The following is a 14,645-nucleotide window of genomic DNA, read 5'->3' on the forward strand; positions in this document are numbered from 1 at the left end:
GTTCCTAGGAAGAGCGGCTCCTCCAGGCCATGGGCGCCAACTTCCAGAAGCTCCGGGCGCTTCACCGCACTCGCCTGGACAAGGCCAAGTCCAGGATGGCGATGGTGGACAAGGCGGAGGCGGACCTCGAGGGGCATGTTGCCGAGGCGCAGGCTTGGTTCCGCCAGGCCCACAAGGACCTGAGGGCCTCCCAGGACGAGCTGGACAAGCGTGAGGTGGACCTCACCATGAAGCGGGCCGACATCGAGAAGGCCCAGGAGACGGCGAAGAACCTGGCCGCCGAAGACGAGGCCACTCGAACCCAGCACCAGGCCGCGCTGAACTCCCAGGAGGAGGACCTTGCCGCGTGTGAGGAGAAGCTCGCCGCAACACTCCGCGGCAAGGATGAAGAGGTGGGGAAGCTCGTCGTGCAGCGGACCCAAGAGCTGGAGCAAAGGCACAAGGAGGCACTCGATGCCCAGGCTCCGGTTCACGCCGACAAGGTGAAGGAGCTGGAGGTGGAGCGAGACGGGTTGAAGGACCAGGTCCTGAAGCTGGCCAAGGAGAAGGACACGCTCAACGGTGCCTTGGTGGAGGCGCAGGACGCAGTCCTCGGCAAGGCTGAGGAGCTCTCCAAGGCCAAAGGCTCCATCAAGGACCTGAAGCTGAAGCTGGAGGGTCTTGAGAAGATGCTGTCGGAGGCCAGGGCCCTGGAGGAGACCCTGACCAAGAATATGGAGAAGGAGAAGCTGCTGCGGAAGAATGAGACCGCCAACCACAAGGACTTCGTGGGGGGCGAGAACCGCTGGATCCGCCGCCTCGTGGACGTCGCCAGCAAGATCACCACGCAAATGGCTACCATGGGGATGCCAAATGTGAGGTACTCCCCGGAGCACAGCGGGAGTCCCAACGCCAAGCTGACCCTATTCTTCGAGGGTGTCCTCGGGGCCCTGGGGCAGCTTCACTCCAATCGGGCGGCCTCTCTGGCCGACGAGTCCCGAAAGCTTTGCCGGGGTGCCATGACTAAGGTCCTCACCAAGGTGGCGTACTGGAACCCCGCCCTCGACTTCGACGCCGCGCTAGAGAGCTTGCCGGAGGGTGCTGACCTCGCGGCGCTCAAGGAGCGTATCAAGCCCATCATCAGCTGCGTCGACGGAATCGAGAGGGTGGAGGGCCAGCGCCGGGATTAGGCACCCCGTTTTCTCATCGTCGCTGCAGGTTCATGACCAAGAAAATTTCTATCTTTAGTTAGAACCGCGGCAACAATTGATGTAATATAACTCTGCAGTACTTTTGATATTATGCACGTTATTTTCCTGTTCAATCCCCCCTTTGTATGTCCACCCTACGTTAATCGGGTAGGCTTGCCGGCGTGTAACCCGGGCCACGGCGCCTTGAGGACGGATCCCCAATAGCCTGCCGGGTATGCTTGCTGCCAGGCGAGCCACCTTACCGCCCTCAACGCGGCCACTCGAACTGTCGAGCTTGACTCGAGTCAGAATTGAGAGCGTTGCCAATTGCGGAAGGCTACCCTGCCACTCCCGACGCGGGCGCTTGAGCTGTTGAGCAGACTCGAAACAGAACAAGGGCGTCGCCAATCGCGGGAGAGCCCCTTTGTGTGCAGGTTTTCCATACAAAGAACGAGATCTCCGAGGGGAATAACCTTATATAAAAAGGAAATATTTAAAATTCGGTCATGACTTAGCTTTTCTGTCGCCGCGCTGGCGTCCTTTGCGCTTGCAGACGGCGCCATTATCTCGGCCGTCTTCTTCTTTAGAAACCATGGCGATGAAGAACCGCTAAACTAGCTGCTAAACTAGATTCTCTCAACTGCGCCCCCTACCTGGCGCGCCAAAGATGTCGGGGAGAACGACACCTATGGGATCACAGGAATCCCTACTATGGTTGGCGGGGCGCAGGGTTGTGAGAAGAGCAGGTTTAGAAGTCAACACAGTTCGTTTACCCAGGTTCGGGCCGCGAGGATGCGTAATACCCTAGTCCTGCTTTGGTGTGTATTTGAGAGAGTTCTTGAGCTCTCGAACTAGCTATGGTGGCTGCGTAGTCCAAAACAGCCGAATCCCTCTCCAGTATGCCATGGGCCTCCTTTTATAGTCAAAAGGGGCTGCCACAGTGGCACACAGGAGGTGGAAAGGCCTACAGTACTGCCAGCTTATCGCACGGCATTACGAGACAAAGTGCATTTAATGCATCGCTTAGGTGTCCCTTAGCTTTATCGGGGACGGGAACGAGGCCCGTCCCATCCATCGCCGCCTCGCCTTGCTTCGACACGCGCCCAGGCCAGCGATGCATGTGGCGCCATGTAGGCCGGCAGGCAGCTGAGGTGGCGCGGTGGTAGAGTCTTCACGAAGATCTGCATGCCACCACGCAGGTGCCTGTTGGGTTGGTGTAGAGGCCGCCCGTCGCCACGCAGGTGCCTGCCCAGCTGGTTGAGCTAATAGCTGCTTGGGGACGGCGGTGGAGTCTTGGTAGGCGCGGGCCTGGCTGTGGCCCTGCTGACGCCTTCGGCAAGGGTCCTGCCGGGGGCCCGGCAAGGGTCTTGCCGTGGCGTGCAGTCGTCCCCGGCAAGGCGCTTGCCGGGGGTCTTGTGGATTCCCTCGGCTAGGATCCCGCCGAGGGTCGCCGTCTTCTGGTTCTCATCTGATCTCGGGTATTTATGATCTTGACGAAGATCTGCATGCTACCGCAGAGGTGCCTCCCGAGCCCTAGTTCCAGTATAGTTGTTGGCGGCGTTTGGAACCTTTGGGCTCAAGGGTGGCTCGCTCTGCTGGCGTTTGGGCAAGTTGCCCTGGCAAGGCTCTTGTCGGGGCCGCAGAGGCCGCCCCGTCAAGGATCTTGCTGGGGGAGTCCACCTCGCCCCTTGCTCTTTGTGTCTCTGATCTTGGCGTTGCTTCCGGTCACCTTGTGCCTTCGGCTTCTCTTCGATTTCCCTCCTTTGCCCTGCTAAGTGTGGCCGCGGCGCGTGGCTCTGACTGCCCGTGCACAAGTAAAGGGGTCAAAAGGAGAGCCCCTACTTTTGTACACCGACACATTGCAATCGTGCTTTTCATTCAAGGAGCTATCATGAATCACTTCATAAATTTCTTCATCACAATTTTTAGATTCACGAATCTCAAGCAAACCTTTATAAAGATAATCTAGTGCACTCAAATCATTAGCAATTGGTTCATCATAATTGGATCTTTTGAAAAGATTAGCAAGTGGATGAGGATCCATATCAATAGATTTTTAGCAAGCGAAGATGCAAGCAAATATAAGATACATGGCAACACAAGCAAAGATAGCAAACAATATTGCAAACAAAAACAGATCTGGCAAGAAATCGGCGAATGAAAAAGTGGGAGAATAAAACAACATTTTTTTGTGAAGTGGGGGAGAGGAAAACGAGAGACTAATGGCAAATAATGTAAATTGCGAGGAGATGAGATTTGTGATTAGGAACCTGGTATATGTTGATGATCCTCCCCCGCAACGGCGCCAGAAATTCCTTTTGATTGCTCCCTGTCTGCAAGGACTACGTCGGTATTTCCCCAAAGAGGAAGGGATGATGTAGCACAGCGAAGGTAGGTATTTCCCTCAGTGATGAAACCAAGGTTATCAAACCAGTAGGAGAACCAAGCAACACAACATAAACAACACCTGCACACAAATAAAAACACGTTGCAACCCGACGTGTTAAAGGGGTTGTCAATCCCTTTCGGGTAACGATGCCACAAATTTATAATTGATTGAAATAATAGATCGCAAATAAAATAAAGTGCAGCAAAGTATTTTTGTATTTTTGGTTTAATAGATCTGAATAAAAATGCAAAGGAAAAGTAGATCCAAAGCAAATATATGAGAAAGAAGACCCGGGGGCCGTAGGTTTCACTAGTGGCTTCTCTCGAGAAAAATAGCAAACGGTGGGTAAACAAATTACTGTTGGGCAATTGATAGAACTTCAAATATTATGACGATATCCAGGCAATGATCATTACATAGGCATCACGTCCAAGATTAGTAGACCGACTCCTGCCTACATCTACTACTATTACTCCACACATCGACCGTTATCCAGCATGCATCTAGTGTATTAAGTTCATGGAAAAACAGAGTAATGCAATAAGAACGATGACATGATGTAGACAAGATCCGTTTATCTATTGCGTAGATATAGATCCCATCTTTTTATCCTTAGTAGCAATGGTACATAAGTGTCGTTTCCCTTTCTGTCACTGGGATCAAGCACCGTAAGATCGAACCCACTACCGGGCACCTCTTCCCATTGCAAGATAAATAGATCAAGTTGGCAAAATAAAACCCAAATATCGGAGAAGAAATACGAGGCTATAAGAGATCAAAGAAACTCAAATAACTTTCATGGATATAAAAAGATATAACTGATCATAAACTCGAAGTTCATCCGATCCCAACAAACACACTGCAAAAAGGACTTACATCATATGGATCCACAAGAGACCATTGTATTGAGAATCAAAAGAGAGAGAGGAATCCATCTAGCTACTAACTACGGACCCGAAGGTCTGCAAAGAACTACGCACGCATCATCGGAGAGGCACCAATGGAGGTGGTGAACCCCTCTGCGATGGTGTCTAGATTGGATCTGGTGGTTCTGGACTCTGCGGCGGCTGGATGAATATTTCGTCGACGTTTCTAGGGTTTCTGGAATATTGGGGTATTTATAGAGCAAAAAGGCGGTCCGGCGGGCACCCGAGGTGGGCACAACCCACCACGGCGCGCCTGGGCCTCCTTGCGCGCCCTTGGTGGGTTGTCCCCTCCTCAGGACTCCCCCCGGGTGCAACCAGGGCCCAACTTCTTCCTTTTGGTCCATAAAAAATCATCGTAAAGTTTCATGGCATTTGGACTCCATCTGATATTGATTTCCTGCGATGTAAAAAACATGCAGAAAACAGCAACTGGCACTTGGCACCATGTCAATAGGTTAGTACCAAAAAATGATATAAATGACTATAAAATGATTATAAAACATCCAAGATTGATAATAAAACAGGATGGAACAATAAAAAATTATAGATACGTTGGAGACGTATCAATTTGCAACGCGAGGATGAGCAGGTTGACGACTTTGAGTGGGCTCGTCATTTTCTTCAAAGCCATTTTCCTCAGCTGGACCAGCATGATTTTCTTCACATTCTAGAATGACTTCTTCAGCAGATTATTCAGTGGGTATGACATCCTTAGTAGCCTTGAACTTGATAGATTCCTCAGGAGACACTTCATCTAGCACAGGAGGTAGGTGCTCTCTTTGTGAGCCGTTAGTTTCATCAAACCACACATCTACAGTTTCAACAACCTTGTTGTGATAGGTGTTGAAGACTCTGTAGGTGTGCGAGTCCTTTCCGTAACCAAGCATAAAACCCTCATGTGCTTTCGGTGCAAATTTAGAATTGTGATGAGGATCTCTAATCCAACATTTAGCACCGAAGACTTTGAAATAACTCACATTGGGTTTCTTGTCAGTGAGGAGTTCATATGAGGTCTTCTTGAAGAATTTGTGAAGATATACCCTGTTGATGATGTGGCACGCAGTATCGATAGCCTCAGGCCAGAAGCGACGAGGAGTCTTGTATTCATCAAGCATAGTGCGAGCCATCTCAACAAGAATCCTGTTCTTGCACTCCACGACGCCATTCTGCTAAGGAGTGTATGGGGAAGATAACCCGTGAGTAATACCAAGTTCATCAAGATAGTCATCAAGGCCAGCATTCTTGAACTCGGTCCCATTGTCACTCCGGATATGCTTGATCTTTACGCCGAAATTCGTCGAGGCCCTTGAGGAAAATCGTCTGAAGACTTCCTGCACTTCAGTTTTGTACATAATGATATGCACCCAGGTGTAACGAGAATAATCATCAACAATAACAAAGCCATATAGAGATGCTGCATTTGTTAGAGTGGCATAATGAGTAGGACCAAACAGATCCATGTGAAGCAATTCAAAAGGATGAGTGGTAGTCATGATAGTCTTTGAGGGGTGCTTGGCTCTGGTCATCTTTCCGGCCTCACAAGCCCCACAAAGATGGTCTTTGAGGAATTTGACACCCTCGATTCCAATGACGTGCTTCTTCTTCGCGAGTGTATGTAAGTTCCTCATGTAGCATGACCTAGTCGTCGATGCCATAACCAGCCTTCTGAAGCTTTTGCAAGTAGACATGTGGCAGGCTGTGGTCCTGCAGAGAAATCAACAATATACAAGTCTCCTCTCCTAAAGCCTTCGAAGACTTTGGAATTGTCAGATTACATGAGCACAATGCAGCGATATTTGCCAAAGAGGACAACCATATCAAGATCACAAAGCATTGAGACAGACATGAGGTTGAATCCTAAGGACTCGACAAGCATGACTTTGTCCATGTGTCTATCCTTTGAGATCGCAACCCTACCTAGACCCAATACCTTGCTTTTGCCTTTGTCAGCGTAGGTGATATGCTTCAGATGCGATGGAGATAAAGCAGCATCCATCAAAAAGATCTTGTCACCGGTCATGTGATTTGTACATCGATCCACTGTCAAGGAACCACTTAGTAGCTTTTTTGGGTTGATCATCCTGTAGATGAATTAGTGCATCTTATGAACTCATATACTTCATCAGTGAAGAATATGACATCAAATTCATCAGATTGAATTTCATCAAGCAGTACAACAGATATAGCAGTATGAGGACATGAGATATGAGTAATTCATTTCTTCATGATTAGCTTGCGTCCTTTCAAGCATATTAAGGTCTCCAGCAAATTCTTCAGACGTTCAACTTTGTCTGAAGACCTGACCCTGCACAAGAGATTAGTTCTTTTTTTCACCACCCACATATGGAGGGGTGGCAAAGAGTTCATCATTCTATGAGCTCCATAAGAGAAAGGTGGCATTGAAGCCAGTGCACTTTGTTTCACAGAAGAGGGGTTAGAGTAAGCATATGAATAAGCAGAGAAATTCTTCAAGGACTTATGAACATAATGATTTGAAGAATAATGCACATATTCATAGTTCTTAGATTTTCCCTGTGAAACAGAAGTGTTAGCACGATGATGTTCATATGAGGATTTGGATCCACATGAGGAATTTGATCCATATGAGGAATTTGGTCCATATGAGGACTTGGATCCATATGAAGACTTTGGTCCATATGAAGAATTTGATCTGGAGTTCCTATTCTTCACAGGTGGTGTCATGATGACATTCACCTGAAGACTTTCAAGGCACCTCTTAGAAATCTAGATTTTCTTCATAGGGGGGCCGTTCCTGCAGTTAGTTCCAACATATCTAGCAAATACTTCACAATTCTGATTTTTGAACAGTTTATAGTTGGAGTCAAATGACTCATCAGAAGAATGTGAAGATTCACATGTAAAGCTAGATAAAGTAGATGGATCCACGGGAGGTCCTTTTGCAGCAACCCATGTGGTTTTGGGATACTGCTTAGGATTCTAGTAGGTCCCATCAGCATTGAGTTTCCTCTCAAAGGCAATACCCTCTTTCCTAGGGTTTCTGTTGAGGACCTGCTTTTTAAGCACATCACAAAGAGCCTGATGCCCTTTGAGGCTTTTGTACATGCCTTTCACATACAACTCCTTCAACCCTACACTGGCAGTGATACTTGTGGTATCCTCAGATGAGGAATTTGTGACCACAGAGACAATTGAAGAATTTGCAGCAATAGAAGTATTTGAACTTTCAGGTGAAGAATTAGTAGATTCACGTTCAATGCATTTCAAACATGGTGGAATGAATTCTTCCTGAGCAGAACTGATTTGTTGAGCAAGTAATGAATCATTTTCGTTCTGAAGATCTTCATAACTCACCCTTAGCTTCTCAAGATCTTGCTTTCTTTGAAGAAATTCGTAAGAGAGCTTCTCATGATCAGCTAAGAGAGTGTTATGATGACTTTGAAGATTATCAAACTTAGACTGTAGTCACTGAAGACTATCAGCCAGAGCTTGAGTTCGGTCCATTTCCTCACCCAACAGGTCATCGCTTTTGTCTAGCAGATTTTGAACCTTTTCAGGAGCTTTTTGTTGTTTGACGGTAATCTTAGCAAGTTTGGAATAGCTAGGTTTGAGATTTTCATCAGATTCATCCTCACTTGATTCAGGGGAGGGATATTTGAGTACCTTGGCACCTTTTGCCATGAAACAATAGGTGGGAGCGTATTCATCGTCGTCGTCAGCAGCAGTGTTGGGGAAGCCATTTCCTCAGCGTTGAAGATGGACTTGCTGACGAAAGCAGTAGTGAGGGCTAGGCTCGCCACACCAGAGTCTGACTCCTCAAATTCCTCCTCTTCCTTATTTTCCTCAGATTCAACTTCAGAATCCATTTCCTTGCCAATGAATGTCCGAGCCTTTTTGGATCTGCTCTTCTTGTGAGATGAGGACTTTGAAGATTTTGACGATGAGGACTTTGAAGATTTCTTCTTCTTCTTCGAGTCGTCTGAACTATCATCCTTGTACTTCTTCTTCTTTGATTCCTTCGCCCACTAAGGACAATCAGTTATGTAGTGCCCAGGTTTCTTGCATTTGTGGCAAGTCCTCTTCTTGTAGTCGAGGGATGAGGAATCTGATCTCATGTCATCACCCCTTGAAGATTTTCCAAAGCAACCACGTCTTGAGAACTTATGGAATTTCCTCATGAGAATTGCTTGCTCCTGACTTAGTTCTTCAGGATCATCAAGGCTACTGTCAGAATCTTCCCCTTCAGATGAGGAAACTGCCATGGCCTTAAGTGTGCCTGATTTTCCATAGCTTGGCCCATAGAGGTCTCTCTTCTCAGCTAGTTGGAATTCATGAGTGTTTAGTCTCCCAAGGATATCAGCAGGCTCAAGTGACTTGTAGTCTCCACGTTCTTGAATCATTAGTGACAGAGTGTCGAATGAGGAATCAAGTGATCTCAGCAATTTCTTCACCACCTCATGGTCAGTGATATTAGTGGCACCAAGTGCTTGAAGCTCATTTGAGATGTCAGTGAGGCAATCGAAGGTTTGGTGAACATTTCATTGTCGAGTCTTTTGAAGCGGTTGAAGAGATTGCGAAGAACATCAACTCGAGAGTCACGTTGAGTTGAGTCTCCTTCGTTAACCTTGGACAGCCTATCCCAGAGAAGCTCTGCTGTCTCCAAAGCACTCACTCTGCCGTACTGTCCTTTGCTCATATGGCCACATATGATATTCTTCGCTTGAGAGTCGAGTTGCTTGAATCTCTTCACATCAGCAGCGTTCACGGAAGGAGTGATGGAGGGAATGCCATTTTCCACAACGTACCAAAGATCGTTGTCAATTGCCTCAAGATGCATGCGCATCTTATTCTTCCAGTAGGGGTAGTCCGGCCCATTGAAGGTAGGACACCCAACCGAGAGCTTGATCATGCATGTAGTCAACATAACTAAAACTCCAGGTGGTTAAACCAAAATCACACAGAACAAGGGAGTACCTTGCTCTGATACCAATTGAAAGTGCGTTATATCGACTAGAGGGGTGGTGAATAGGAAATTTTTACAAATTCGTCACTGAAGAAATACAACTTGAGGAATTTGCTAAGTGACAAACTACTAGCAGCGGAATAAGTACTCAGGTGCAAGCATAACATGGCAGTAACACAGTCATCATGATGATATGAAACATGCACAGAGCACAGGTAGCGTGTAAACAGGATAAGCAGGCTGAAGATAAGATGACTGAAGAAATAGAGTTGAGGAAATTGAGAAAGTCTTCAAACAGTAACGATCAAGTTCATCAACACATGAATGAAGAAAATGAAAGGGTTGAGGAAATAGAACCAGTAGCTTGGTGAAGACGATGATTTGGTAGACCAGTTCCAACTGCTGTGACAGTTGTACATCTGGTTGAAGCGGCTAGGTATTTAAACCTGAGGACACACAGTCCCAGATACATAGTCCTCACCATATTTTCCTTGAGTAAAGTCACACAGACCTCGCCCAATCACTCGTGGTAAGTCTTCAGGTGACTTCCAAACCTTCACAGACTCGGTCACTCGGCGATCCACAATTCCTCTTGGATGCTCTAGACCATGACGCCTAACCGTCTGGAGGATGCACAGTCCTCAAAGGTAACAAGCGTCGGTTCCACACAGGAACAATCTCTTCAGTGATGCTCAATCACATTGGGTTGTAGGTGTTTGGGTTTGGGTTTTTCCTCACTGATGATTTTCGCACAAAGTCCTCGGAGGATGGGATGCTCTCAATGACAAGTGTCAGTTTTTCTCGAAGCAGCCAACGCTAGTGGTTGTAGGGGCGGCTATTTATAGCCGGGGAGCAGCCCAACATGACAAGACATAAATGCCCTTCAATGATATGACCGTTAGATGGGTAGAATATTTTGGACAGCTGGCGCATAGCACAACAATGGTCACAAATTTGAGCTCTCAAATTCCTCAGGGCTATCATGTTCACTTGTAGGCAATCTGCACTGGCGAATTCCTAACTCCTCAGTCAGAACAAATTCCTCAGAGAGCAGAAGATCTTCGTCTCTGTCACTAAATAAATTGACTGAAATGTATGAGATTTCCAATGGCTTCACTCGAAAGGATTTCCTTAGTTTTACCTCGACCCCCTTTAACAGTACGGTGTTTTCTATGACTCAAGAAAGAGAAAATGAAACTATGAAAACAAAAGTCTTCACGCTTCATAATCCCCGCATCAATATCAAAGTCTTCAAGGTCACACCAATTTCCTTATTTTCAAAGTCTTCAAGAAAACCAAAGTCTTCAACTGAAGACATTTATTTTTAGGGGCCGACTTTCATCGTAAATATCAAACTCCTCATAGACTTATAGAACCTGTGTACACTCATAATCACATTAGTCCCTTAACCTATAAGTCTTCAATACACCAAAATCACTAAGGGGTACTAGATGCACTTACAACATATGAATATATGTTCATATATATTTAAGTCCAAAAGAAAATAAAACAATGAAAAATATAAATGGGGATAAAAGGTAAGAACATATGACAAAAAGCAGGAAAAAGAAAAGAAGTTAAAAATAAATAATAAAAAGGAAAAAGGAGAAAATAAAAATGATTAAAAATAAAAAACTAACAAGCAAAAAGGTACTTTCCTCGTTCCATAATTTTTGTCGTGGTTTCTGAAACCCCGACAAGAATTGTGGAACGGAGGGAACACATGCACTTGTATTTGCTCGACTATTTGGCACATTGAGCATGAGATAAGAGGGCAGCCGCTTTTGATTTCTAGGGTGAGCACTGTAGGTTGCTCCCAATCCGGTCGGAAACTAGCCCAACGAAGCAGCGACTATGCTCGCTTCATATGGGTGCTGCTTTCTATAGCTTATAGCGGGAACGATCGTTCCCCTTTGCCTCAGTGTGTTCCTTAATAAATGGGCAAGCCCATAAACACGCAGGTACCAGACGAAGCATTAGTTTATCTTTCTTTTTTTGCGACAAGAAGCATTAGTTTATCAAACCTTAAAAATATATATTTTAGTCCATTTTTGAGAAAGCACAAAAAGAGCTAAGAGACCTGAATTTTGGACTTCAAAAATAATAATTTTCTGAATTCTACAAACAAATTCGAATTAGCAAATAAATTGGCTATCATCTTTTCACTATAAAAGTATTGCAATATTCCAATTACAATATCAATGAATTAAAAATTCATTTAAGTGAAAAAAACTACTAAGCAACAACCTACTAAAAAACTTGGGTCTCCGTAACGGAAATAATTGTCAAGGGCAAGTAAAGGTAATTTTTTTCCTTGCGCCCTACGGTGGCATATGAAATGGGCGAACGAAAACAATTTAGCAACACTTTTCCTGCATGATCTCTTGCAGAAAAAAAATCTCCAACTTTGACTCAACAATTTTATTTCTCATGAAAATAGCAAGGTAAATGAATTTATACGTATACCAGTTTATGTTCTTTTTTGTTCATATTTTTTAGTATAAATACAAATATTCCAAAAAATATTTTACAAAATTTTAAAATTGTTCACGTGTATTTGAAGAAAATTAACAAAGTGTAAATGTTTGGTCTGTGTAATTTTATAAAATGCTGATAGCATTTTAAAAATGTCACACGTTTCAAAGAAATGTAAATGATTTTTTGGAAAAATATTATAAAATGTAAAAATGACTGTGTAATTAAAAAAGTTTCAGTTCATAAAAAAATGTACATTAAATTTTTAAGATTTTCGTGCATTTGAAAACATGTTTTTGACATTAAAAATGTTTATACAATGTAAGAAAATGTGCATGTAGTTAAAAAAATGTTTGTATCTACCAATTTTTTTGACACGTATTCCAAAAAATGTTCAAAAACATCTATTTTATGAAATGTTGAACATGTATTTTGAAAATATAAAACCAGTATAAAAATATTTTAGATGTATAAAAAAACTAAAATGTGTAAGAAAATGTGGACATCGAAATATATATTTTATAAAAAGTATTAATCATCTACTTGAAAAATGTTAAATGTTTACAAAAAATATTCCTGGTGTATTCGAAAAATGAACAATGTGTATGAGAAATAATAGACATATGTTGAAGAAAAAGGAAACAAACTTAAGTAAATCGGTGAAGAGGGAATAAAGAAAGAAAGAAACCACAGAAACTCAAACAAAAAACCAAAGAAACCAATGCACACAGTGAAACCAAAGAAAGAACAATACATAGAAAAAAAACTCTCAAAGTCTGCTACAGTAACGGGCCTTTCCACTAGCCTCTTAAAAAGTGGAGAACTGCTACACACACAACACAATGGGGACGACTTTTGGACGATGTTGCACATCAAGCCGTTCATGCGTTGAGAAAAAGTGGATAGCACCGTTGAAACCTCCATCGTATGGAGTTCGGCCAGTAATTGGCGTCCACATAGTAGTTTCATAAAAAGTGAGAAATACTCCCTCCTTTCCGGTTTATATGGCTTATCTCAAAATTTTAGGTTTTCCGTTTTATAAGTTTCAATTTGATTGTTCCCCATCACATGTTCAGAATTTAAGGTGCATTAAATCAATGCATGCGAGGATTAAGAGAAAATTGACCAATGCATATACTTTATGCATGCATGCATTGCAATTAATGCATAGGACACACAATTTTGTGAGAAAAACGAGCACATTAATTGAGTGCTTTGTAAACTACAAAAATTATTTCACCACTCATCATCTACCTTGGTTGGTAAGATTTTTGAATTGAGCCCTATAATAAACCGGAAAGGAGGTAGTACTATGAGGCTTTGCACAGCCTGGCATTGGGACCATTATTCTCTTTGCGGGTCTGCACAGTTTGTGTCATTAGGATGGCTTTCTCTATAAAAAAATGCTACTACTTCCGTCTCGGTGAATAAGTCATTCGCGTAGTTCTAGGTCGACGATTTAACTATCTAAATATGTATTATATGTGACAAAAAATGTATATTTAGAAACTACATCCGTGTAGAAATCTAGTGATATACTTTTCATGACATATAGCACATATTTAATTCCTCAAATTGATGACCTAGAACTACGCAAATGACTTATTCACCTAGACAGAGGTAGTAGAACACAGTAGATTGCTATATCTCCGCCTCCACATTGCATGGAGAAAATATGACGTGGAAACCAAGTTTTGGTGGAAACCACGTGAAAAACTATATTTGAAGTTAAAAATAAATCTGAAAACAATACAATATGTTAAGAGTGTGATGTTCTCTTAGTATGTGAAATTCCAAGTTCAAACACAAATTCGTTTACGAGGTACAAAAAACAAAATCAGCATTAAATAATGCCGAACAGGAAACACCACTATTCATTTTTTATGTACTTTTCATGGCTCCTAAATGGTTTTGTGTTTGAACTTGGAATTTCACAAGGCAATATAACACCACCCTCTTACATACTGTGTTTTCAAGAATATTTAAAACTTTCAAATGTGGTTTCCATGAAGTTTTCATTGAAACTTGGTTTACACGTGATATTCTCTCCATCGCATATAGGTATGTTTGTGGACTCCAGAGCTTCTCCCAGTTTCCAGTCGAACAACAGATATTTGTCTTGCGAATATATCAGCATTATATATTTGCCTTGCGAATAGACAAAAAGAAAGTGGTAGCACGGACGGCACCAAGGAAAAAGTGGCCGAGCTAGCCCTAGCCAACCTGTGCTGCTTGAAAGGAGAGATCGGTCGGGCAAGTGAGCGATTAATGGCCAACTTGACAGGTTACCAATCAATCACTGCTGCTAGCTCGGCCGGCCCGTGCATCCCCGTGTCCACGTAGTACTTACTGTACGTAATCCCCTCTAGGAATCATACGGCCGGCTGGGGTACGTACAACGTGCATGCATCCATCGTCGATCCCACATGCATAGCTTACAGCCTCGTTCGGCCATTCCTCTCATCCAGCCATCCTCTCTGGCAGGCTATAGCTACTCTCAGCCTGGGTTGCCGGCCGGGTAACCATGCTGTGAAGTGTAAAAACCGGAGAGTTGGCGAAGTACTATACGTACGGCAGGCAACAACACGCGGCAGAGTAACTACTGGGTAAACAAATGGGATTGGCATTTAGGACATGTCCCGTCCATGGATCGACCACGGCTACCACAGCGCATCTTCGCTCGCCAACACGTACACCTTACGTAATCTAAGTACGTATGCAGGCAATTACTACTCCATGCATGC

This window comes from Triticum aestivum, chromosome 2D (genome assembly GCF_018294505.1).
Source record: "Triticum aestivum cultivar Chinese Spring chromosome 2D, IWGSC CS RefSeq v2.1, whole genome shotgun sequence".
NCBI classification, from domain to species: Eukaryota; Viridiplantae; Streptophyta; class Magnoliopsida; order Poales; family Poaceae; genus Triticum; species Triticum aestivum.